A 26,173-nucleotide genomic window follows, 5' to 3' on the forward strand; every position below is an offset into this window, starting at 1 on the left:
AAGCGCCTACATTGAACACCTTCAAGAGTAAATTGGATGCTTATCTTGCTGGGATCCTATGACCCCAGCTGACTTGCTGCTCTTTGGGCTGGGGGCTGGACTCGATGATCTCCCGAGGTCCCTTCCAGCCCTAATGTCTATGAAATCTATGTGCCCAATGGACTAGACTCCTCAATGCCAGGATTTTGCTTATTGCTCCTTCCTTTTTTTCTCAGGCTTGAATCCCATCCCCTTTCACTGGAACTTTTGCCTGCTTGGGATCCCCAGAGCAGGGAGCCTGGTCCTGATTCGGATTTCATTAAACCCCTTTTACACTGAGGGAAATCAGTCTTGTGAGGCAGAATTCAAAAGAACTGGATTTTATTCCCTGTTCTGCCTTTACATACAACCCTCAAAGAAGTCATAATCTCTTTGCACCACAGTCCCCCATCTATAAAACCCCAGGGATAAAAATACTCCCCTACTTGACAGAGAGCCTATCAGGATATATCCATAAATACTCTGGATGTACCTGGATACTATGGTGAGGAGAGGTAGATGGATCTAATCTAGACCCACTAAGTCTTGTCATTTGACAGACACCAAGCACATTCTTGGATTCAGTCATTTCGATACAGTAATTGCTACCACCCCTGCAGTAAAACTTCAAGGGTGACTAGACAGAGCTCTTCCCCTTGAGACAGCCAAACAAAGCAACCTACAGCTGGGCACAAAGGCTGGGTTGAATATCTGGTTGATCCTCCCGTAATGGGGTCTGATGAGCAAATACAAGAAGAGCTTTGAAGTCATCACCTCACCTGGCATATTCAGGGAAATGCATCTTCTCTGAACTCAAAGAAGGAAAGCCCACAAACGGGCCTCATCTATGCTTGAAAGTTAATTTGAATTAAAGCAGGTGAATGTAAGGTGTAATTCCTGCCTACCTGCAGATATGGGTGCTCTTATTCTGGAATAAAAGTACTTTTGAGTTTAGTTTCAAACCATAATATGCATGGGCTATTGCAAGGTACAAGCACACTGAAGACAAAACCAGTTCTATTTTAGCAGGGCATAAACTTTCCCTGTGTTTGTATGATGGAAGAGCACGTATGATAGGGTAAATACCTCAAGTAAAAAAAATGTAGCCTCTTTAACAACAAAAGTAAGCTCCCCTGTTCTAACCACATTGATAACTCTACAGCTGGAGCAGCATCTAGCACTATAGTCACCAAACTTAATGGCAGTCACAGCTCCAATAAACTTGGGTGTAACTTTTTTCTTCATTTAGCAAGAATCAGCATTTCAGCAAAAAACAGTTTGCCTTTTAACAATCCTACAGTTTTACCTATGGACAATGCCTGCATCTTGAAAGATGCCCATCACCGCAACATTCACACAACAATGCTATCCCCATGCCATACGACTACCCAAAAAGAAAAATAAGCCAGCCAGGCAATAAACTGTTGATTCATTGAGTTTCATAAGGTGGAAGGCAAAGGAAATTTTGCTACTAACTTCATGAAACCAGGGTTGGGTCCTGAGGCCTCTTCAAAAATAGAGAATTTGAGCCAAAAAGTTTAAACTTTGCTTTTCAGATTCGGGCTGTGGGCACACAACAGGGTCATGGTGGGTAATTTACCCCAAACTGTACCCTGTGCTAGATAGCAAATGCACATGTTGGCTGTCTCCAGTAGGTGCTTTACAGTACCTAGCTAATAAGTGGCTGGGGAGCTGGCTTGCATGGAGCAAACTGGGATTAAATTGATCTGGGCAATGGACCCTGTTATATTTGTCCCACAAATGAATGACTCCAGCCACAAGCATGGGAAAGAGTGCTGCCCAGACTGGCAGGCACAGACTATATTAGAAACAAAGTAAAACTGTACTTGCATTGTCATTGGCAGGTTCAGCAGAAAGCAACTTTGGATTCACATGTGCAGGTTCAACACATTCATATACCTCACACCCCAACTGGCACACCAATGTCAGGTTATGTGACCACACCTCTGGGGACCTAAATCCATATCTGAGCAGCTAAATAGAAGTATCATCATTAGTACTTAATGTTTCTGTACTGCCCAAAAGACCCAATTAGGTCTGGGACCCCACTGTACTCAAACCTAGTTGAGTCCCTGGCCCAAAGAACTTCCATTAGAAGGGAAAAAGTGGCCTGGTTTTCAGGGGTGCTGAATATTACAGCTCCCACTGATTTGGGACTGGATTCTCTAGCTTTGGTTATTCTACCAGGTCCATGAGTCTGCGGATTCCAGACCAGTGGCCAAAACTTGGTGCACAAAGATGGAAGATGGAGTGCTCATCTTATGTGCAAGGTAATGGCTTCAACTGCAATGAGTTTGTAGGGCATACAGGACAAATAAAAAGTAGCAGCGCACCTGTACCTGAAGGGATCCTGTCCTCCATGCTGGAATACCACTTTGCTATCACATCCCACATTCAAGGGAAAGAAAACTGAACCGGGCACCTAGTAACTGGAAATCATGAATTACACCAGGGATCAGCAACCCCCAGCAGGTGTGCTGAGCACAGCACGCAAGGCTGTTCTTCTCAGCACACCACCACCAGCCTGGGCTCTAGGGAGCTACTGCCAGCCTCGAAGCCCAGGCTGCTCCCAGCCAGCAGCTGGGCGGCTGCAAGCCCTGCTGCAAGCAGACCGAGCTCCGTGGTTGGCAGCAGCTACCCAAAGCCTGGGCCGGTTGCAGCCAGGAGGCTGCAAACATCTGCTCTGGGCTTTGGCATTAGCTCCATACTGGTGGGTACACATGCGCCTCAGAGCGGACGGTGGCAGGGAAGAGGGCCTGAGGCAGTGCAACCCCAGCCTCTCCCCTGCTGCTGGCACAGAGCCGATGACTGAGGTCTGGAGCCTGGTGCAGCTATTTGTAGCCAGTCTGGGCTCTGGGCAGCTGCATCAGGCAGCAGGAAAGCTCCAAACAGCTACGCTGGGCTCCACAGCCCCGGCATCAGTTCCATGCTGGCAGCAACTGCACATGCACCTCAGACTGGATAGCGGGAGGCCTGTGCTGCCTCAGGCCCCATCCCCACCATCTGCTCCAAGGAGCACATGCACCCGCCAGTGTGGAGCTGATGCTAGAGCCCGGAGCAGATGTTTGCAGCCCCCTGGCTGCAACCAGCCCAGGCTCTGGATAGCTGCTGCCAACCACGGAGCCTAGTCTGCTTGCAGCAGTGTTTATCTGCCTCAGTCTAGTTTCTGTGTCTGTGTGCTCACACATCTAGTTGAGGATGTTTGTGTGCATGTGTCAGTTCTGGTTCTCTGTGTTTGTGCACATGGTTCTCTGTGTGCGTGTGTCTGGTTCTCTCTCTGCTCTCCTTTTTCTTTCTCTCTCTCCTCTTTCTCTTGTTTGTCTCTTTTTTCTCTCTCTCTCATTGCAATATGCTCAACAAAAAAGGAATACAGAACAACAAAGGCAACATTTACGATTATTAAATATACTAATATGCAGTGTGTCCTGCCAAGTACCCCCTCACCCTCATTTTGTTTTTCTGGCATTCTGGCACTCCAGCACCTTCCTAGGTAGACACTGTAGTTTTTTCGGCACTCCAGCCAAAAAACGTTGCCTACCCCTGAACTACACAATCGGGCTAAAGCCATGTCATGGAGCAATGGTCTCTTGCCATTTGCACTTTTGCAATGGAGCATCTTAGGTCATTGCCTCTGTGTAGATTGCAGAGTTGTTACCAGGTCCTTCATTAAGTGGCCACAATAGAAGGCAGCCCTCTTCCTCTTCCAAAGAAAAGGAGATTGGATAGTCACCTTTCCAGCATCATAGCTGCTGCAAGACCAGTTACATTTAACAAATAAGCTAGGATTATGTTTCTCTACTACTGGCATCTTCCCATCCACGCTGGATGGCTGGATCATCCGGTTCCAGCTAATGGCTTTTCCCCTCAGACTCGCCACGCTTTCCACTTCTCCTGCCTACCATCTCTATCTCATCAGAGCCTCGCTATGTCCCCAGGGGATGCTCTATGGGTTCCTGCCACAGGTGGCTAGATACAAATCCTTTCCGAGCTGGTTAAAGCACTCTTGGGAGTTGCTGGAAGCATTTCCTACCTAAACATGCTGTCTCTCTAGCACTCTCTGCCCGAGGAGAGAGGCACTAGGGGCATCTCCTGCACGGCAGCGTAAAGGATATAGCCCCTAGTGAATGCTGTTTGCATTGCAGTGGCACATTGGGCTCTGTCCTCTCCATGGCTCCTAGCCATGCATGGATCTGTCAAGCACTGTATGGCCACAGGCCACAGAGATGACCCCAGTCCAAAAAGCTAACAAAAGTACAAGATGCAGCTGTCAGCCGGGCCCCATCTCTCCAAATGAAGCCAGGCAGTCATAATACAAAGTAATTCGTTCCCAGCCCAGTTAAATGCTGCTCAGGGAATGATCTCCCTTCCGTCTCCAGGGCCAAGGCTAGCTGCTCAGCCCACTCTTCCCCTTTATTTCAATGCCAGATAAACACCAGTCCAAACTCATTTGCTAACAAGGATTTCTGCCTGAAAGAACAAGCAGGGATTATGACACTGTTCCCATCAGTCATTGGCTCCAAGCATCAGGGTGTACTGTATCGAACAAGATCAAGGGGTTGGAGGAAGAAAAGAAGGGAATTAAGTATTAAGAGTTCATTAAGAATTAAGTTCCCCGAGACAGGGAACAGGATGACCTGATAAAGGTCTACATACACCTAAGAAAGAGCTGCCATCAAAAAAAGAGGCAGAGCTGCCCTGCGGGTATGCAGGGAAGGGGAAATAAAGAGCTCTGGTTAGAAAATGCAGGAAGGGACAAGGTTCAAGAGGAAGGTTTTCTTTAAAAAACACCACTGATGGGGGAGGTCAGCATGAGCAGCTCCTTCACTGAACGCAGTACAAATCAACCACGTATGTTCTTAGGACAGGACTTGGCACGGTAGAGGACCTTTCAGACCAGGCCCCCAAAAGGCATCAACAATGAATCAAGCTGCTGTGGAGGAGGAAACAGAGTAATACTTTATTTTCTCATTCAAAAATGAGGGTTAGAAGGGACCTCAGAAGGTCACACCTAGTCCATTCCCCAGCCCCAAAAACATCATCCCAGCCAAGGCTTTGTTTAGCCGGGTCTTAAACACCTCCAAGGATGGAGATTTGCCACCTCTCTGGGTAACCTGCTCCAGTGCTTCACCACCCTCCTCAGGAGAAAGTTTTTCCTAATATCCAACCTCAACTTCCCTTGCTGCAGCTGGAGCCCATTGCTCCTTGTCCTGTCATCTGCCCCCACTGAGACCAGCCCAGCTCCATCCTCTTTGCAACCCCCTGCAGGGAGCTGAAGGCTGCTATCCAAACTCCCTCAGTCTTCTCTTCTCCAGAAACCCCACAAACCAGGCCAGGGAAACTGAAGTGTGCATTACATGTCAGCAATATGGAACCTCACAGGACCAGAAATATAGAAGCAGGGCACTGTCAGTATGCCCTAGCCTATATGGGAAGGACAGGTAGCAACCCTATTCCATGTGCTCACATGCACAGCTAAACCTAAGACAAACAGGTCCCATTGCCTTGGCTCCGATGTTCACCTGAGGTCCATGCTTACTCATAGCTGCTTTCTTTATTAAATCCGCTGCCCAGTTTGCCACCTTCAAAATGCCATGTCCTACAGAAACCCTAATGACTGAGCACCCATAGTGGTGCTCTGAAGATAAAGCAGTTCATGGTTTGTGATGCCATAAAAGACACAAGGATTGGTCACAGCAGCTGGACTCAGGAAGCAACAGAAGACAGTGGTTCACGTAATATGAGGGCGGAGAGTCTAAGCTGTTTTCCCCAAAAGACCCTGCCTTTGAGCACCAGAGCACTTAGCAAACCTTAAAACAGTAACACAAGGCTCCTGGAAAAACCTCGTCCTCCTTTTCATACCAAGGACTGCATACCTGAATGCTTTTGCACTTAAAGGACCTGACTCAAAGTCAGCAAAACACAAGTTCTCTCACAGTCTCCATTACTAATCTATGTCTTCAAACAATTGCTCCCTTTCTAGTGTAGTGTAGTGTAGAGAAAAGAGAAGGCTGAGGGGGGATTTGATAACAGTCTTCAACTACCTGAAGGGTGATTATGGAGACGATTGCGGACAGAACTAGGAACAACGGCCTCAAGCTGCAGTAGAGACAATTGGAGGTTAGGAGGAACTTTCTGACTATGAGGGTGCTCCAGCATTGGAACAGGCTGCTCAGAAAATTTCTAAACCAGTGGTTTTCAACATGTGGTCTGCGGACCCCAGACTATGTTGAAGGGTTCCAAGCAAGATAACTATGATCAATCAAAAGTATGTGAATACACACACTTAAAATTCAAAGGCGTCTACACCTCCACTCGAAATTTCCAAAGGGGTCCGCACCTCCGTTCAGAATTTTTTAGGGGCCCACAAATGGAAAAAAGATTGAAAACCACTGAGCTAGACTCTCCATCCCTGGAAATTGTCAAGAGGAGGCTGGACAGACACTTGGCTGGGATAGTTCATCAAGGATGATCCTGCCTTGAGCCTGGGGCTGGACGAGATGACCTTGCAAGGTCCCTTTCAGTCCTGTTTCTTATGATTTATCTTTGCCTCAGTCTCTCTGTCTTCAAAATGAGGATTATACCATCTGCCACATGGGCTTTGGATCACAGAAAAACAAGAAGTCTTTCAAGGTGGTTTAATCAGTCCACTTTCAGCATAAATGCCCACTTAGGTCTATACTGTGATCTATCTAAGAGCTGCGCCCAGTATCAAGTGCACTTTACATACAGGTGCCAGCTAGTCCTAAAAAGTGAACTTTGTTGATCTTGGGGGGGAAAAAATGTAACCACTGATCTGGTCAGTTATTCTCATGAAAAACAAATCTCTACCAACTGCCTGAGGGAGCAAGGTCTGGTTTCATTCCAGAGTGCCATTTGCTTCCTTGTTGGATCTGGGTAAAGAGTTAATTAAAAAAAAGAAAAGAAAGAAAAGCACTGTGAGAGCTTAGTGGCCATGGACTACAGAAGTTCAAGCAGCAAAGGAAGGACTGAAGGGCCCGAGATGCCCCAGTGGAATGAACAAGCCCCTGTGGGAAAAATAAACGGTTCTCTTTGTCAAGGGCTCCGTTTTCAGCTGCCTGTAAATGCTGCCAAAAGTGCTTTGATAAATGAAGTGTGCGGGTGCAGGAGGGGCTGCAGGAGGAGAGGCCCATTGCTTAGGATCTAAATGGGAAATTAAGTGATTTTCAAAGGGGGGTAGGGGGGAAAGAGTGTGGTACAAGGAACCTGGCCTCTAAAAACATACAGGGAATTGCTTGCCTGGTTTCACTAGAGCAGCAGAAAGCAACTTCCATGGTGTGTTTGTGGGCAAGGGGAATCGGCAGAAGCAGATGTATAGCAGAAGATTCATGACGTGCTAAAATGGGCCAAGCTGGTTGTTTGCTTTGCAAACCCTTTAGTGCAGGCTTGTCTACCACCTGCCCTCAGCTGCTGCCCGTGCCGGTGGAACAAGGAGGCATTGTCCAGGCATGTCTGTTAGATTAAAGCTGCATCTGAAAAACAGAAATAGCATGGTCCAGACTGCTCCCTCTGCAGGAGGAATCTGCCCCTCCCCCCCCCCAACCTTCGTACATAATAGGCAACTACACCAAGTCCTAAAGAGCCCCACAGGGAGCTAAGGAGGACTCTTCTTTATCCACATGCAGAACAAAGCCTCTCAAAGCTTCAGACTGGCAGCCAGGACACTATATCTACGTTTTCTGCTAGCAAGGGCCAGCCCTTGCTCCCCTACAAATTCCTTAGCACATCATGCCCCATTGATCATTACTGCCTCTTGTCCTGGGAACTCATCCCACAAAGGTGGGTGGGGAGGGGAAGTGAAATGAGTCTGAATCAACCTGAAAGTTTGCAAAGAACAATTTTTCCAACTATTTAGTTTGTCTAACAAAAGAATCAACCTGAAGCACTTTCATTAGCAAGCCCAAAGAGAAATCTGCTCCAGGCCGGAGCCCTAATGAAACTCAGCCCCATCTCGCTTCATGCCCAGCATACTGATGGGGCTACATGGCAAACCAGGCATTCTGGGGATAGTTTCCACATGCAGGGGCCTGCTAGGAAGAGCAATATTTGCCTTGCCACGTTGGCCCAAGAGGCTATCAAACCAGTCAGCAAATCAAAAGCTCCAACGAATTTTCCATTCTCTTACCTCTGGGGCTTACAGCCAAGAGATGCTGTCAAGGCTGACAAGCCTGAAATCTGTCATGCCTCTGACCTGAATCCTTAAAAAGAAGTTGGGGAGAAATGGAAGGTGGGGTGGGAAAAAAAAGGGAGAGCTGCATCAGGGCTGAGGATAAATGCAAAACCTACAAATGCAGGCACATCAGCAGACCCTGTGCAGAGGAGGGGATGGTTTAAAACCCAGCCCAAGCCAGGTGCCTGGGGGTGGAGGAACAGGATACTGAGAGAGGATATGGAGGGCTGGGCATTGGATCTGGAGCCAGCTACCTACCATGCCAGAGCTTCTCTGCAACGGGGACATTTTTAGGTTTTCTCTTTCTTTTTTTTTTTAAGTTACATAACACTCCCCGAGTCCCCAGCTGGATTTTACACCTCACGTCCCGCTCTTTCCACCTGGAGGCAAAGTTACAATCCTGATTGCAAGATAAGGAGAAGAACAGACTCACTTTCTGTTACTAGGCTGCACTTTCTGTTACTAGGTACCTTTGGGTACCATCGAGGCAAAAGAACCCAGAGTTTTCCTCTTGAATGCTGGAGAGAATGTACACTAACATTTTAGCAAAGGAAAATGACTGCTATCATTAACAACCACCTCCAAGTCATCAGTTAACCTCCCACCCTACATTCAAATTGCTCCTTCAAACACACACCTCCTCTGCAAAGGTTTCTGGAGTGCTGACTCCACTGTTTATGGAGTGGAGAACCCCCCAAGCATCTCAGGGAAGTTCACTGTTCCAGCTGCAGAACAGATGCCTGTATAATAAGAGAATGCACTGGCTAGCATTCATGGGTCTCTCTGGAACAGCCACGGTGCTGCTCAACTGTGTTTCAGAAGCTTTATAGTGATTGCAGCCTCCAGAATCCACTCCAGCTCAGGTGCTAAGAATCTGTATTTTGGCACAACAGCATAAATAAATAAATACTGTTCCCAACCCAAATCAGACCAGGTTGGCTGGGATAAGAGAAAGAAATCAGATGCATCCCAAACCCCCTTCCCTTCCATTCCCAAATGCCAAACCCCCGAGTCAATGGATGCAGTAGACAGAGGAGACAAGGAAGTGGAGAGATTAGAATTCACTGAAATAGTGAAATAGTGAAAAGGGCAAGCTAAGTGTGGCAGATGTGGGAAATGTGCTCTGTGATAGCAAAGGGTGTCAGCAGCAGGTGTAGCTGTCAGAGATAAAAGCAGGTTAGCTTTGTCCAAATGATTATACATCAATTAAACATTCTGTCCAGCACTAAGAACAGACAGGGTTCGGAGCCCTGGCTCGGGTAGCACTTGCAGGCAGCGGGTTCAGTTTTGGTCCTGCTACCCTACTGCAGGCAGGGAGAATGTTACACTTATTCTAAAACTCCCTGAACCAAACAGAAATCCACCACATGTGCTTTGCCAGTTTTTAAACCAACATTATTACTGAAGTGAAAACTCCAAAGGGTTTTCTAATGTCCTTTCCTTTGCAGTGTGTTTGATTTATATCTCCTGAGGATCACATGGTTCTCATTTTCTGAGATTTCCTCTTGCCAGGAACAAGAATTACTTATAAATGCTAGTGGCTTCTCCACACAGATCCAAGGAGAGAGACAAGCTGAGATACCAAGCAACCACATGCTTCAGAAAAAGAATCTGTGATGAAAAATGATTTCTCTTCCCTAACATGCCTTGCAGTTGCTTTCTAAAAGACCTAGGATCTGTGTTGTCATCCGAGCTGTTCCTCCCAGAGGCCCAAAAGCATGCACAGGTAGCAGGATTGGGCCCATTGTGTTGCTGCTGTTTCTAAAGCATGTCAGTCAGTGAAGCAATTCATGAAGAGCCTTGTCAAGCTGGCAGACAAAAGGGAGGTGGGGGAAACTGACAAACTGAAAACTCAACATGGATTGCATAACGACATGAATAATTCCTTTCAAACCCAAAGCTAAGGAGCTGAGGTCTGCCACAATCCCTGGCTCCAGCTAGTGAAAGAGCTCCTAGACTTTTTTTTTTTCAAAGAATGGCTTATAACCCCGTTGCAATCTTCAAGACACAACTGAGGCTCCATTGTTTGGCTCCCATGCCTCTCTTCTGCCAAGCAAAAGGGGCTGGAAACAGATTTCCCCACCAGGGCAGAGAGAAGAGCTAGTTACGAATGGCCAAGATACCAGTATCCTTCTATACTGAATATATTTGATATCTTCCTGATAAATGCATTTAAAAAAAATCACTGAGAGAAAAACCTAGTTGTTAATATTTTCTTAGGACAGTAAGTGAGATGTGTCAGCATGTGGAAAAATCAGCAATAATCAAGTCCTAAGGAATCTCATCCCATACTGCTGTGCAGGGAGCCCCCGCGCACCTACGGAGGGGATCTCCACCTGGCTGTCCCGTTGTAGTCTTCCAGGCATTGTCACTGTAACCTTCACCCATGCATTTAGCTACACCTAAATGCATTTAGCTTACCTTGCTTAGGGCTGTTTCTAAAACCTGTCCAGCCAGGGTCACTGTGACCCTCTAATGACTTGTCCACCCCCTTTTATGGACTCTTGGGGGGTCCTCTGGTCTCTCTGCATCTTCTGCAAGCTCTTCACCTCCATTTCCTTTTAATCAGCTCATCCTAAAAGCTAACCACGTTGACTCAACCTGAATTAAGTCGGAAGTGATGGCTCAGGGGTTTCTGAAGACTCTGCCAAGGAGCACAGCCTGGAGAAGAGTGAGGTGAAGGAGGTCACACTGGCCCAGACAATATCACCTCAAGGGAGCAGTTGGCACAATAATAACTCCAACTACTACCGGTGCAATGGTGAGCGAGACACGTCGCACCCCGAGTTTCCCCCTGTGGATGGATCCCTCCTCTCTAGTACTTCTGAGGTCGCCACCCAGACACAACCGATGGTTTTGGCCTCCATTCAGATGGAGCCCCTGGCTCTCAGCTGTGGGGGCTGCCTGACACAACTCCATGGACATGGGATCAAGAGCACTGCAACCTCCCCTTTTGAGATTTGCCAGTATTGGAGTCTCTGGAATTCCAGATAGTGAAGCTCCAGACAGCGGTGCAGAGGCTGCATGCCATCAGGGATGGCAAACAGGAGATTGACTCCTACTGCCAGGTCCTTCACCCCAGGACAGAAGAGCAACCTATCACCTGCCAGGACCAGGAAGGCCAAAAGGTACTCCCATACTGTCCAGCCAGGGGGCTGGACAAAGGTTGTCTCTTTCCCCAAGGCTCACTGTACCAGGGTCACCCCCTGGATCTCTGCGACAGGTATGAACCTCTTGCAGCACCAGTACAGCCTGCAGAGCTGCCAGCTACAGCAAATGACGAAGAAACATGACCAGCTACCATCCCTAGGATGAAACGCAACCACGGCACTGGTGCCACCGTAACAGCTTCAGGTTCTACGACCACAGTCTGCTCTTCAGAGAGAGAGGCAGCGCTCTGTTGGGAAGAGATGGCCTCCACCTCACTCCGCTGGGGAAGAAGATCTTCTCAGCCAGAATTGCTGACTTGCTCAACCAGGCTTTAAACTAAGCTCGCCGAGGGATGGCGGACAACTACCAGAACAAGCTCACCAAGGATCAACTGCAAAACCATCAGATTAGGATGCTTAAGGGAACCCACTCCTATCCCAGCCCAGGAACAGAGCTTCTCCATGAGTACAAGGAAGCCTAGGGCCTCCAACAGCACATTTACATGCCGGTACATTAATGCTAAGAGTTTGGGGAATAAACAGGAGGAACTGGTCCTTCTGCTAAACAAAAATGACTACCATCTCATAGGGAGCATGGAGATCTGGTAGAACTCCTCCTATGACTGGACTACCAGTACAAATGGCTATATCCTGTACAGCAGAGATATTGCCAAAAAAAGGGGTGGGGGTATAGCTCTCTATGTGAAGGAGAGCTACTTGTCCCTACAAGCTGAGATTGGCACCCAAGGAGGACAACTGGAGACCCTTTGGGTTAGAATATGAGAGGAACGTAATGAAGGAGGTACAATGGTAGGAGTCTACTACAGACCTCCAAACCAGGAACAAGAGCTTGACCAAAAATTCACCAGGGAACTAGCCAAGGCTGCACGATCTCAGTGCATGGTTGTCATGGGAGACTTCAACTACCCAGACATCTCGTGGGAAGAGCACTTGGCCAAACCCGATCGGTCACAAAGCTTCCTTACATGTGTGGATGAGCTCTACCTGTCCCAAGAAGTTTAAGGGCCAACAAGAGGCAAGGCACTGCTGGACATGGCACTGGCCAAAGGGGATGATCTAATCAGTGACCTACCAATCAAAGGGAAGCTGTGATCACAAGTTAATCACTTTCACTATCCATTGGCAAGCTGGCAAGTCAGCCAACAATGCAGTAGTCCTCAACTTTAGGAAAGCTGACTTTCATAAGCTCAGGAGGCTTGTTCTTGAGGCCCTGAGAGGCCATGATTTCATAGGGAGGGGAGTTCATGATGAGCAGTTGCTCCTTAAGGAAGCAATCCTAGAAGCACAAGGAAAGTCCATCCCTACCCATAGGAAAAGTGGTAAAAGGGCTCAACAACCCCCTTGGCTCAACAGGGAACTCATGGACCTCCTACATCTAAAAAGATAGCCATGTAATGGATAGAGGACAGGAAACACCACCAAGGAGGAGTATGCTGCAGTGGTCTGCACCTGCAGGGAGCAAACTAGAAAAGCCAAGGCTGCAACTGAACTCCATCTGGCTAGGACAGTCAAGGACAATAAAAAGTCCTTCTTCAGATATGTGGGGAGTCGAAAGAAAAACAAAGGCAACACTGGACCCCAGCTAAACCAGCTGGGGCACCTAACTACTGACACCCAGAAAAAAGCCAATCTGCTTAATGATTCCTTTCACCAGCCCAAAGGGACCACCCTGCCTAACATGATATGGGATGACCTGGGTAAAAATGAATGTATGCCTACCATTGGCGTGGATCTTGTGAGGGAGCATCTTGAGAGGCTGGAACCCCATATCAGCTGGTCCAGATAGGTTGCACCCAAGAGTGCTAAAGGAACTGGCAGACATCATAGCGCAGCCACTGGCAAGAATATTCGAGAATTCATGGCGCTTGGGCAAAGTACCTGAAGATTGGAAGAGGGCCAATGTAGTGCCCATCTTCAAGAAAGGGAGGAAAGAAGACCCAGGAAACTACAGGCCAGTCATTTGACCTCAATTCCGGAAAAAATTATCAAAGAAACTATTCCTGACAGGCTAACAGAAGGCAACACTCTGAGGGATAGTCAGCATGGGTTTGTTGTGGGTAGGTTTTGCTTGACCAATCTCATTTCTTTCTATGACCAGGTGACATATCACCTGGACAAAAGGGAAGAGGTTGATGTCATATATTCTGACTTTAAAAAAGCCTTTGACCTGGTGTCCCATGATGTCCACATGGAAAAATTGGGCAATTGCAGCCTCGACTACTCCACAGTTTGATGGGTGGGGAACTGGCTCTGAGGTCAGACCCAGAAAGCGGTAGTTGACAGAACCGAATCAACATGGCCCTCGGTGACCAGTGGTGCCCCTCAGGGCTCTGTTCCCAGATCTGTACTCTTCAATGTCTTCATAAAGAATCTGGACACTGGAGTCAAAAGGGGACTGGCCAAGTTTAGTGTCATCAGCGAACTTTGGAGAAGAGTGTCCACACTTAAGGACAGGCTGGTGATCCAGGCCAACCTCGACAGGCTTGCAAAGTAGGCAAATGAAAACCTGATGGCATTCAATATGGAGGAATGCAATGTGCTCCACCTCAGGAATAAAAACCCACATCACAATTATAGGCTTGCATCACAATTATCGGCAATGCTAACTTGCTAGCATCGTGACCAGAAGAGACTTGGGGGACATGATTGATCACAAGATGAATATGAGCCACCAATGCAATACTGCAGCCCGCAAAATGAACAAAACTCTGGCTTGCATCTATAGATTCATCTCAAGCAAGAACCAGGATGTCATCTTCCACTGTACTTGGCCTTGGTGATGACACATCTGGAATACTGCATCCAATTCTGGGCTCCACAATTTAGGAAGGACGTGGAGAAGCTTAAAAGAGTCCAGAGCAGAGCCACGCGCATGATCAGAGGACAAGAGAACAAGCCTTATGAAGAGAGGCTGTGAGCTATGAGACTCTTCAGTCTGGAAAAGTGCAGGCTCAGGGGCATGAACACCATGTGCCCCTGGATGCTGGGGGGGGCATGGCAAGCTCCCACAAGTGGCAGCGCTGGCAGCGGCAGGAACATGGCAGAGGGAAGTAGGGAGCTGCCACAGTGGCTCAGCACTGTATCCACAGGGGCTGCTCAGAAGCTGGTCAAACCAAGGAAGGAGGAGTGGACAGGGGTCCCTGAGTGTTTGCCAGAGAGAGGGTGAAGTGGCTTGCGGGGGCTGGGGCTCCCCCTCGTTAAGAAGGTTTTGGTGCAATATGGTGCACCCCATAGGACAAAGCAAATTGTCTTTGGAACTAGCTTTTTGAGGCAGGTCCCCTCATCCTGAAGGCCCATTGCTCACCCCACACAGAGGGGCCATTGCTCCTTCCAAATGCCATATCCTCACCAAGCAAATATCCCCGACTTCACACCAAGCCCTGCTGTCTACTGCCTACAGGCATGGATTCAGGGCAGGGTGCAGTGGTGCAATTGCACCCCCCCTCTGCTTCCTGGTCCATCCAAAAGTTTAAAACGAGCAGCCTGGCAGTGGCAGCAAACATTTTATTCAAGCAGCACTGAAGGACTCGATTGACTATATGGCTCACAAAAATCGACGTGATTCCTGCCAAACTCTTCATTTCACCAGTGTTAACAACTCTCTCCCCTGTTTAATGCTCTTTAAGGGTTCCACTAATCAAGCTATGCCATCTTCTGCCATTCTGCTGTCTCTTAGCTGCTCCTAGAAACGTAGCCCTGACAACTGTTTTTAACAGTAGCTAGAAACATTAATTCAGGTGTGGACATGATGTTCAGTGAAGCATTGAATGCACTGTCAAGATGCTCAAGAAGACTAGATGTTTTATGAATCTGAGAGAGATGTATGTTTAATTCTAATGACTACAGAACTAATGAAGCAGCATCCTTAAAGGATGTTGCCTAGTCTGTTGTGCTTTTATACATAATAGAGGATATAGCAAATTAATGCACATTTCAATAAAGTTTTTTTTCTTTTGCTTCCATCCTAAACTGAATCATAGAGCCCTAGGCCCCTAGCATATTAGTAAAGCTTTCAGTTTCTTTTTACCTGGAGAAAAATAAGTGTTGTAAATAAGGATGCGCTATACCACCTGTCCCCCGACTTTTCAAAATCCTAGATCTACTGTGGCTATGTTGAATCAGAAAAGAGTCAGGCTGGCAGGGCCTGAAGTTACATATAATCCAGCCCCCTGCTCTGTCCGACCTGCTCTTAAAATTTTCCAAGGATACAGATTCCACCATCTCTCTCCGGGGAGCTTGTTCCAATGCTGAACCACCCTCATAGTGAGAAAGTTCTTCCTAATCTCCAACCTAAATTTCCCTTGCTGCGATTTCAGATTGCGACTCCTAGTCCTGTCCCATGCAGCCACAGAGAACAGTCCATCTCCATCCTCCCTATGACCACCCTTCAGGGATAGGAAAATGGTTATAAAGTCCCCCCTCAGTCCCATTGGTTCAACTTTTCTTCCTAAATGATAAGTTATTATTTTACATCAGGCCTTCCCACCACTTCTACCATATTCTTCTCTCTCCCTCCCATCTTCTGTCCAGCCACAATCCCCACATCTTTTCCCTACCCCATAATCACCACTTCCATCTTCCCAACCCACTCCCATCCTGCACTGCTAGTCTCCAGCTTCCCACGTTATATTGAACAACCCCAGTATCCACATCAGTCATTGGGCTTTAGATTCCCCTTCCCCGGGTGTCAGGAGGGGATGGAAGGATGGGCTGGCTGCCTAACTAGTTTGCAAGGTGGGACTGCAAGGGTGCATCCTTCCCACTGCCCTTTGCTGCTGGGCGGTTGGATGAGGAAGTCTTGGCTGGCTTGTTCAAACTCTTCCCACCTCTATGACTCTTGAGTTTCCCCAAATTAGTAGAGAAGTTCCCACTGGCAGAGCTGCAGCTGGTTTGTTGTGAAGTAGTATCCTCTCTCCTCCTCTCTCAGAGGCTGCTACTGTGCAGTGACTGTGAAAAACATGCCCACCTACGCCCATTACCAGTAGATGCAACTCCATGTACACCCAAGTTGCCCCAGGACCCAGCCTATATCCTTTCAGGAGCCTTTTAGACATACTGGTCTTGTCTGAATGGGGAACAAGAAGTGAAGAGCCCATGCAAGGATAAGCAAATCTATTCCATTCAGATTCTTATACAGTGCTGTGCCCATCACTGTGGCATCTGGCCACCTCCCTGTGGGAAGCCCAGAAAAGCAACAGCTTGCATAGGCCTAGTTTTATGCTTCAACAGAAGCCGTGTGTAAGGATGACAAAACCACAGCTCTTCATCCTCGTTCTGTGCTCATGCCCGCTCCATTAACCAGAACACTTAAAAACACGTGCTTAACAAAGCACATGAGTAGCCCTGACTGACACCAGTGCTGATTCAAAATCGAATTATTTCTGGCCAAGCCCCACTACCAGCTTCCAAATCATATCCAGAATCCCTATGAAACTCTTGTCCTCTCTCTACCTTAGCTGAAAGCATGATCTGCCACAGTGAATCATACACCGTAACCTACAAGTCTTTTCAAGGCCCATCAGTCATCAGAGGGGGAAAAAATTAGAGAGAACATACTAATTAGATGTGTAACCATCTCCCTCCTATGCAAACTTAGCACTCTGATTGCCCAGACTTGTTCACTGCAGTAACTCAAGCCTCAGGACAGCTTTCCTGCCAGAAAACAAAGGTTAATTTTAAAAAGGCTCTTGTTAACATGGCCACCCTCCTTGGACTCACTGGGACACTGCTCCCTGGCAGACGGGTCCTTCCTGGAATCCAAACACTGACCTATGGACAAGAGACCCCGTTACGCTAACAAACTCTTACAGGAAAATCAAAACAAACCCATTCAACCGAGGGTGTTTGCAGGCAAAGGAGGGGGAGTGGGAAAAGAGGCCCCGGAGACTGAACTGAAAAATATCAGAGCAGCAAACAGCTATTGTGGCCAGCACCTTTTTGTGTCTTATTAATGTTTCATCTGTGGTTAAAATAAAACCCTTCCCTAGTAACGCAGTGGCCCCTGCTTTGTGACCTACTGCAACTCTTCCTACCCATCTGTGAATTGCTGCCTTCTCAAATCCTCCTGGGTAATTGGGATATTAAACTAAGACCTTTCATTCCTATTCTCCTTATTGAAGTAGCCATAACACCCATGATTCCCATGCCTGATCTATTCCCACCTGCTTCACCTACCTTATGGAAATCTTTGGCATTGCTCTGAAAGAAGTGTCTTCTTCAATTGTTCATCACCAAAGCCAATGAGCCAGACAGGAGTCATTCTAATCCCTTCCCTCTTCGGGCAGAGCTATCCATGCTTCCAGGAGCTCATTAAGATATAGATTTCATAGATACTAGGACTGAAAGGGCCTTTCGAGATCATCGGGTCCATCCTCCTGCCCAAAGGGCAGGAAGTCAGCTGGGGTCAGATCACACCAACAACATAAGGATCCAAGCATTTCTTAAAGGTAGCCAGACTAGGTGCTTGCACCACTTCTTGTGGGGGCCTATTCCAGACTCTGGAGACTAGGACAGTAAACTTGTTTTTCCTTGTATCTGGCCTAAAACGGTCTCCCAGCAGTTTGTGACCATTAGACCTTATCTTCCCTTGGAGTGCCCTGGTGAACAGACGTTCTCCCAGTTCCTGAAGCACGCCCATTATATACTTATAGGCTGCCACTAGTCACTGCTGAGCCGTTACCTATCCTGACAATCCTCGGAGGGTATTGTTAAAGTACCATATTTACCTACATATCACATGCACCTTTTCCTCCAAAAACAGCCCTCCAAAACTGGAAGATGAGTTTTCTATAGGGAGGATGATTTTCTTTGTTGGAATAGAAGCATGAAATATGGAGAGGCTACAATGCAAAAGGGCTGCTCCTTTCTGGGATAGAAAACAAGCAAACCCTTTCACAGTTGCTAATGATCTGACAGTAGGTTTTTACTGACCACTCAAAAATGGCTGACAATCCATCAGTGGCTGTGAAAGGGTTAACATTGGTCTCTGCCCCTGCTGCTTGCTTGCTGTGAGAAAGAGGCAGCTACCATTTTGCAGCACTGCCTGTCCATGAAAAAGCCAGCTCCAGGCCATGACTTCCAAAAACAAGGGGCATGTTTTATTTGGGGGCATGCAGTGTGCGAGACAATGTGGTATACCCTGTGGTCATGCCCTGTGGTTAAAGCTGCACCTACCTCAACTCTCTAAACATGTGACTGTAGTTTACCTGTGTCTCTTTATTTAAGGAAGTATGAAAAATTAAAAACTAAATGGAAAATAAAGCACCACTTTATGTAAATGCTAGCCAACCACAAAAGAATTTAAATCAAGCATCACCACTGTGCTCCCAACACCAAGGTGGATTTACAGGGGAAAAAACACAGAGACAGCATTGAACTCCCACAAGTTCAGAATCAATCCAGGTCTCCAACATATGGAAATTGAAAATACGACTGCTGGAAACAGAAATTCAGATACTGCAGACTCTGATGCCCATATGCCTGGCAGTGCATCAGCAAGGGTCACAGAAACCGCTTTAACCTCCTCCAACAGCTATGAAAAATCAGAAAAGAAAGCAAATCTAATAAGGGTTTCTCCTATTCCTAATAGTCCACTATGCACTACGTTTCACTCTGAAATCCAAGGCTCCAACTTATCAACTATACTCAAGAATGCCAAAAAGCTTCCTCCAGGTTGTTCTCAAGTTTGCAAACTAATCCTTATCAAGGCACAAAACAACAACAAGCCAACAGCCTAACTGTCAAAGGGCCATAGTACCTACCACTCTCTTTTAAATGAATGGGACAGGTAATCAGAACGGCAGAGTGCATTACCCACATGACTATTCACCAGTGCGCTCCTGGAGGTTACCAACCACTGTGAGTGAGCATACTTGACCAAGGATAGCTGGGGATTCTGAACAGCCAAAAGAGAAGTCCTGCCCTCTGCCCCTTGCTTTGTAGTGCCGTCCTGGATGTGATTTCAGTGTGTCACAATATTAACGACCTCAAGAGAGGCAAACAAAGAGATGCTTTTGAAGTCAATTTACTAGAATTTTATTGATTTGCAGCTTGGGCTGTAGAACTTGATTTTTGCAAACAAACTGAATTTGGACAGTGGTGTGTCTAGGAAATGACTGGCTGATGCTCAGAGACGAGGTAAAACTTACCAGACCATAGCAACAATAAGGGGGAAGCCTTAACAATATACATCCACTGCTAAAATAACATTTACTTTGCTCTCCAGGCCAACACAGGTCAGCCATGCTACAGATGCCCCCAGCCCAGTGCTCGCTGGGTTACCTTGGTGTGAGCAGAGAAGACTGGGATTCTCCAAGCATTTTGAGGGCACCCATTTCTCAGCCAGACCAGCAGTGGCTGGGAGCCTATACATGCATGCCGTGGTCCTGAATGCACCAATTTAAGATAAACCTCTGAAGAGCATTCTCCAAGCTCCACTCTACATGCCAGATTGCCACTGAAGTCTGGGTCAAACTCAAGGGTCTGAGCTTTGTTTTCAAAGACCTTCACAGTACTGGCCCACGTTACCAGATGGACTGTCACACCCTCGTCATGATTATAACCTGCCAGAACAGCTATGTTGCACTGGAGCAATAGAGCTGTCAGCCCAAAGGGTGTGGAGGAGACAGCGTTTTCTTGGGAACTGGCCTGACAATACAGATCTCTTTGCCAGGAGAGAACAGGATGACCAGGAATTGGGCTGTCTTCAAAGCCAAATGCAAAAGTCGCTTCTCTGATGGAGCCCACCCACAAGCATATTTACATTTAAATCAAGCTACATCAGATAAAACTGCATAGCATAAAGGAAGCCTAGAACTGGATAGCTCCATAGTCATCTTTCACTGGGCAACGTCTATATAATTTCAGAGGACTCTCATGTCTTACAGTACTAGGAGGCCAAATCTGAATGCAAACAAGACAGACCTGAAAACTCGACACCAGGCATGTGTAGTGGGGAATTTCCCTAATCCTTCACAGATGCACTTTGGGTCCAGCTATGGAAAACCTCTCACTGACTTTCTGGGAGTTGGATATTGCCCTTACATAGCTGTGTGGAGTGTGTGCATACAGCTCGTTCAACAAACTTGCATGCATGGCTAATCATGCCCAGAGTTTTGTCATTTCCAAGTACTGCCTGTGTTTTTGCTCCTTTTCACCCTTTCAGATCTTTAAAAAGAGAGCCAAGACTCCACATACAAAAGCTCCCTAAAGTATTGCAGTATTAAACCAATCAAGACCTGCAAATGGTTTGAATTAGACTGACATTAATTCACATGCACCGTCCATATGCAGCATTTTCAACATCTGCTTCTCTAGTTTTCTGTGTCAAAAAATGCATGTTCTAAGACAGACAGAATGGGGAATGTAGCTAGTTAATATTACTATAATGGGCACAATTGACTTTGCTCTCCTGACCATAATTTTAACAGTGCATTTTTAACATTCACACAATTATTTCCATTCAATACACAGCATAAAATAAGGACACAGCTCTTGTGCAGATAAGCCAGTCAGCATATGCCTATAAAGTAGGATGAGAGACATATTACTAATCAGGTCTTTCATTAAAAGATTGTAAGAATTTAACACTATGACCCATGATATTTCATGGCACCACGTGGCAACCAGCAAAGCCCAGAAGCCTGGGAAAAAATAAAGCAACCTCCACCTTGCTCTATGTTTTTCTCCAAGCTTAGGTTTTTATTTAGTTTCCACCCATACATGCTTGTGATCAGGCAGTGCCCAACCTTCCTTTGATGCCCGGGGTTCACAGCTAGTGGTGACTGATACTACATCACTGGTGCATCCTGATTCTCAAGCTTAACATTCGTACTATGGGTTTATTTCAAAACAGGAAGATATGGAGCAAATTACTTAACAGTGCAACTGAAAAGATTTTAGGAGTGCCATCAGAAACCAGCTTTATTACAGAAGGACCTTTCCTAAAAGCCATTTCCTCAAAAAAATCTAAAAAATTAAAAGCTAGGTTTTATTTGTAGTAATGTAAAATAAGCATGTGACCCTTCTGCTCAGTAGATCATATTCTATCTAAAGTACAAAAATTGGTGACAAAAACTTCCAAAAAAATTAGAGTCACAACAGCTTTTTACAGAGAGAGCAAGAAGCATCTTGAATATAAATGTGTCCAAAATAGGTCAGCACTTTTTCTTGGCCACTGAAGTTTGATACTTTTCTCTTGAAATTAGCCTGCACGGTAACTGCTCACATATTGTACCCACTAAAGCAGCAGGAAAGAAAAGAGGTGACCAGCAACATTTACCTTTTGTGGAAGATCCAGCCCTTAAACAAAACAAAGCGGTAATGGTTTGGGATTAATTCATGGAGCACCAGATTGGCATGCTTTGAACTGCTGCTGTGTGCTCTTAAACAACCCGTCTCACCCCTGCAGCAGCTGAAATAAACCTTCAATGGTCCCTCTCCCCCTTTAATGTCACAGGATGGTTTTCAGACAATGAATCCCTTTAAAATCTTTGAGATGATCCAGTGAAAAGTTCCATAGAAAGGCAAACTCAAGCACATGATTGCAATCTGAGGGTATAAGCCCCCTTTTTTTTTATCTACACAACAAATGCAACTTCCAGTGAAACCCTGCAATACATACCAGCCTCCAAGTGTTCCCCTCCAGGGTATGTTTGCATCTACCTGGGGGTCATGAGACTTTTTTAAGGGTGCCACAGGGGGGCACACAATATTAGCACCAGTAGGTGTGCAAATACTTATACAATTCACAAGATAAACCCAGAGGCTCCTGCTACACATTACATACATTATGCAATTAAGTGGTTAATCGTGCACTAAATATAGACCAGCCACAGATACAAAGTAATTCTCCAGAGAGGTGGTGGCATCTCCATCCTTGGAGGAGTTTAAGACCCAACCAGACAAAGCTTTGGCTGGGATGATATAGTTGGGACTGGTCCTGCTTGGAGCAGTGGTTGGAGCAGAGGTGACCTCCTGAGGTCCCTTCCAGCCCTCATTTTCTACGATTCTGTGATAATTATCAAGCTATAAAAATGCCCATCCAGCAATAAAAAGAGCTAACCAGCCACAAAATCAGTGCTTGAAAATGTGTAACAACTGTATAGCTGGTTTCTACCCCGCTTTAATTGGAACATATAGCAGGGCCCAGAGATTTAAAATAAGAACCAGCAAGCATCAAAACCATTCTGACCTGTCGGGATCTGAGTTCTTTGCAACAGAAGATTTGCCCTATTATTTTTATGTGGTCAAAAAACAAGCAAAAGCAAAGAGCTGGCATTTTCTGAGGGGGGACCTGAGTCTACAAGGGTTGAGAACCACTGCTCTAGTGGCAGAAGGGACACACCAAGTCTTCATGGCTAATTGAAACTGCCTAGGAAAACAGTTGCAATGGTTGTTTTTCATGAGATGCGGGACTTTTGTGGAAGGACCAACTCATTTCCAAGCTGCACAAAGAGCATTCACATTGCAACATTGGATCCCTACACACAGTGAGAGAAATTCATCATTCAATGGCCAACTATGAAGTCTCTCCCCAGTGCACCAACTTTCTACAATGCTTTGCCCTTCTCCAGGAGTTAAGCAAAACACAGGACCTAATCATTATGCAAGTTGGCTGTTAAAAATAATGTGTAAAAAGTCATCACTGGCAAATAAATACAACTCCAGAAGCCTTAGATATGCCATAATCTGTCATTATGGAAACTACAAAGGAACATAACTTGTCAGTTAAAAGTAAGGAGCAAACATCAGGTAGAGCAAGTGCCAACATTGCTATCACCATATCATTAAACTAATGGACACAAGAGACTTTCAAGTTACCCAACCTGCAGACCCACAGCAGGGTTTGGACAGTGCCTATATGTACCCAACACATTTCACATTCACCCAGTACCAAAGCTTCTGATTAAGAAACGTCCATGTGAAGTAAGCTTTTGGGCTCTGTTCTCCATGGGTTCTGCTGACTTTGGCCAGCATTTATGAATGTAAGGTTGCACATTTACTGCAGAGTAGACTAATTAGCTCCAAAGTAAACGTCTCAGCATCTACATGTGCAGTTCTATTAGGCTGAAGTAAATAAACACCATAGCAGGGTACAGGGAAGTATTTGTAAATGCAAGTACAACCCTGCTGCAGTTATTTACTCTGCAGCACTGCACGTGTAGACACTGATGGGGCTGGCTGGGACACAAGGGTGCTTTAGTGTCAGGGTTGCCTGCCAGCTAGTCCTGCACTGGAGCACCCTCATGCCCAAGCAAGCCCCTGTGCAGCCCACTGATCCAGGCTGGAGCAACCCTGGGCTGGCAGCCTGATGCCCCCTGGATCCCTGGCAGCTGGGGCTGCTCAAATTCAGCTCAATGTACTGCAGTCCTGGACACACATGTAAACGTGGTGCTCAACAGCAATAAACTCTGGCACAATAAGAGCCGGAGTTTATTGTGTCATCTTACTATGAATGTGTAGACATGCCCAGTGAGAAGTAATCATGGGAGGCTATCCCTGCAGTGAGCTTTGTTGCTCCCACTACACATTTCATATATTATGCAATTAATGAATCATGCAACAGATTTAAATCAGCCACAAGTGCATAGTAATTATCAAGACATTAAATGTCCACCTAGCTATAAAAAGAGCCAACCAGCCACCAAATTAGTGCTTGAAAATGTGTAACAACTTAATAGCTGGTTTCTATCCAGCTTTCATTTGAATGTGTAGCAGGGCCCTGGGTAGAAGGCCTCAGATCACTAACTGCACACACACGCACAGATGCATAAAAAATATGTTTTTCTCCTTTCATTTTGTCCTGGTTTGGTTTGGTTTGGTTTGGCTTGGTTTATTATAAGCAATGATGTAATGACCTGCAGGCTCTCTGCATTTGGAGAATTTTGCACTAGCTCTGTGCATACACTGCACCTTATGGCTGCAAGCAGGAGCACAGAGCATGCGGCACCTCAAATAAAGATCTAACTTGCTGCAGTCCAAATAGAATGTTTATATTACTACACGGAGCTCTGTGCATGAAACTAGAGCTTGCAACCTCATATCTACCCGCCGCAATGATGTGATGTGGGAGAAGGGGCAGCAACCGCTGATACAGCAGATCCCTGTGGAGGCCACCTGTGAAGGGTATGAGGTGCTGTGCCAGCACAAGAGGGGAAGAAACATTAATTGCCAACTACTATGGGTTGATGCCTTCCAAGCCTCACTAGACTGCAGTAGATGCCACTAGCCCACAGGGAGGAACCACTTACCTTTCTGTATATAACACTGAAACAGGCTCCCCAGAGAGGTGGTAGAGTCTCCATCCTTGGAAGTGTTTAAGACCTGGCTCGACAAAGCCCTGGCTGGGATGATGTAGTTGGGGCTGGTCCTGCTTTGAGCAGGGGGTTGGACTAGATGTCACCTCCTGAGGTCTCTTCCAACCCTCATTTTCTATGATTCTATGTTACAACCCACCTGTCAAGATGGCCTGGTGCTTTAGCAAGCTGGCCACACAGAAGAAAAAGCCACCAGATTCTTTTATCGTGCAAAGTGTTGTCCAAAACTAATTAATGCATAGCTGGATTGCTCAAACCTGGAGTCTGGGTCTCTTGGAAATACGGCCTGTGACTGAGAAGCTGCCCCCTGATTAAACACAATTGAGACCATCACTCCCCAGCTGACCCAAGAAGTCACTAGCCCACATGCAGAGAACGGGACCGCGTGCACTGCTTGCTTCCCATGATGGTTTGCAAGTGCCCAGCCAGCTCTTGGAAACACCCAAAGAGCTGCCTGAATAAATACTGGCCTGATTTAGGAGAAAAAGTAGTAAATATTGCCCTTTGGGTTACAGACCAGAGGGATGGGGATTGTGCAAGTTTCCCCTCTTCTGAACACTGCACAATCCCAGGAATTGCTATTGCCCTTGAACCCAATGAGCTTCTGTGAAACTAACCTGCAGTGGCCATGGGTCTGATTTTGAGGGTTTTACACTACCCCCTCATTAGCCAGTTCAAAAAGCCTCAGGATGCTGCTCTGCTAGGGAACAATCTAATTTTGGGTGCTGTCTTTCCCCACAATAGCGGGTTTTCTGCAACTCCTCCACAATTAGGCAGTTACAGCCTATAATGCACTCATCCTGCCTGTGGATAGCAAGAATGATGTGCTAAAGACATAACAGGCCCATGCTACCAACCCCTCCCAAAGTTAACTCTGTAGAGACTGCCAATGCCTGAGATAGCAATTTAAACCTTTTTTTTTTTGTGCAAAAGGAAACTGATCCCCTCCATATCCCTAGAGGACACTGAAAACATATGCTCATGCATATTTGGATTTGTGGAAGAAAAAATCCTGGGCAGAAGGGACTGGGAGCAGAATGTTACATTCTGAAGAAAGGCCTGAGCCCTGAACATAATAATAACAAGCACCTATTATCACCCCTAGAGAATGCCATTAACAGGAACCGGGTTTTTGGTTGTGCCGTGTTGGTCTAAGGACATAGGCAGGCAGGATGATCTGGTTGGGGCTGGTCCTGCTTTGGGGAGAGGTGGTATCTTTTATTAGACCAACTGAGTAGTTGGAAAAGTTCTTAGCAAGCTTTTGGGCCCAGTCCCCTTAACAGGAACTTGTGTTTCTATGGTACCTTTCCTACGGAATGATTGGAAAAGAGCTCCACTAATCCTCCTGTAAGGATCATCTCACCCACTTCTGGAATCGAAAGTTGTAGCTAGTTGGTGGCATATAGCAAAACTTCACAAAGGGCAGGTCTATATGTGTGCATTTACTGCACAGTAACAAA

This window comes from Crocodylus porosus, unplaced genomic scaffold (genome assembly GCF_001723895.1).
Source record: "Crocodylus porosus isolate Cpor-Errol unplaced genomic scaffold, CroPor_comp1, whole genome shotgun sequence".
Lineage (NCBI taxonomy): Eukaryota > Metazoa > Chordata > Crocodylia > Crocodylidae > Crocodylus > Crocodylus porosus.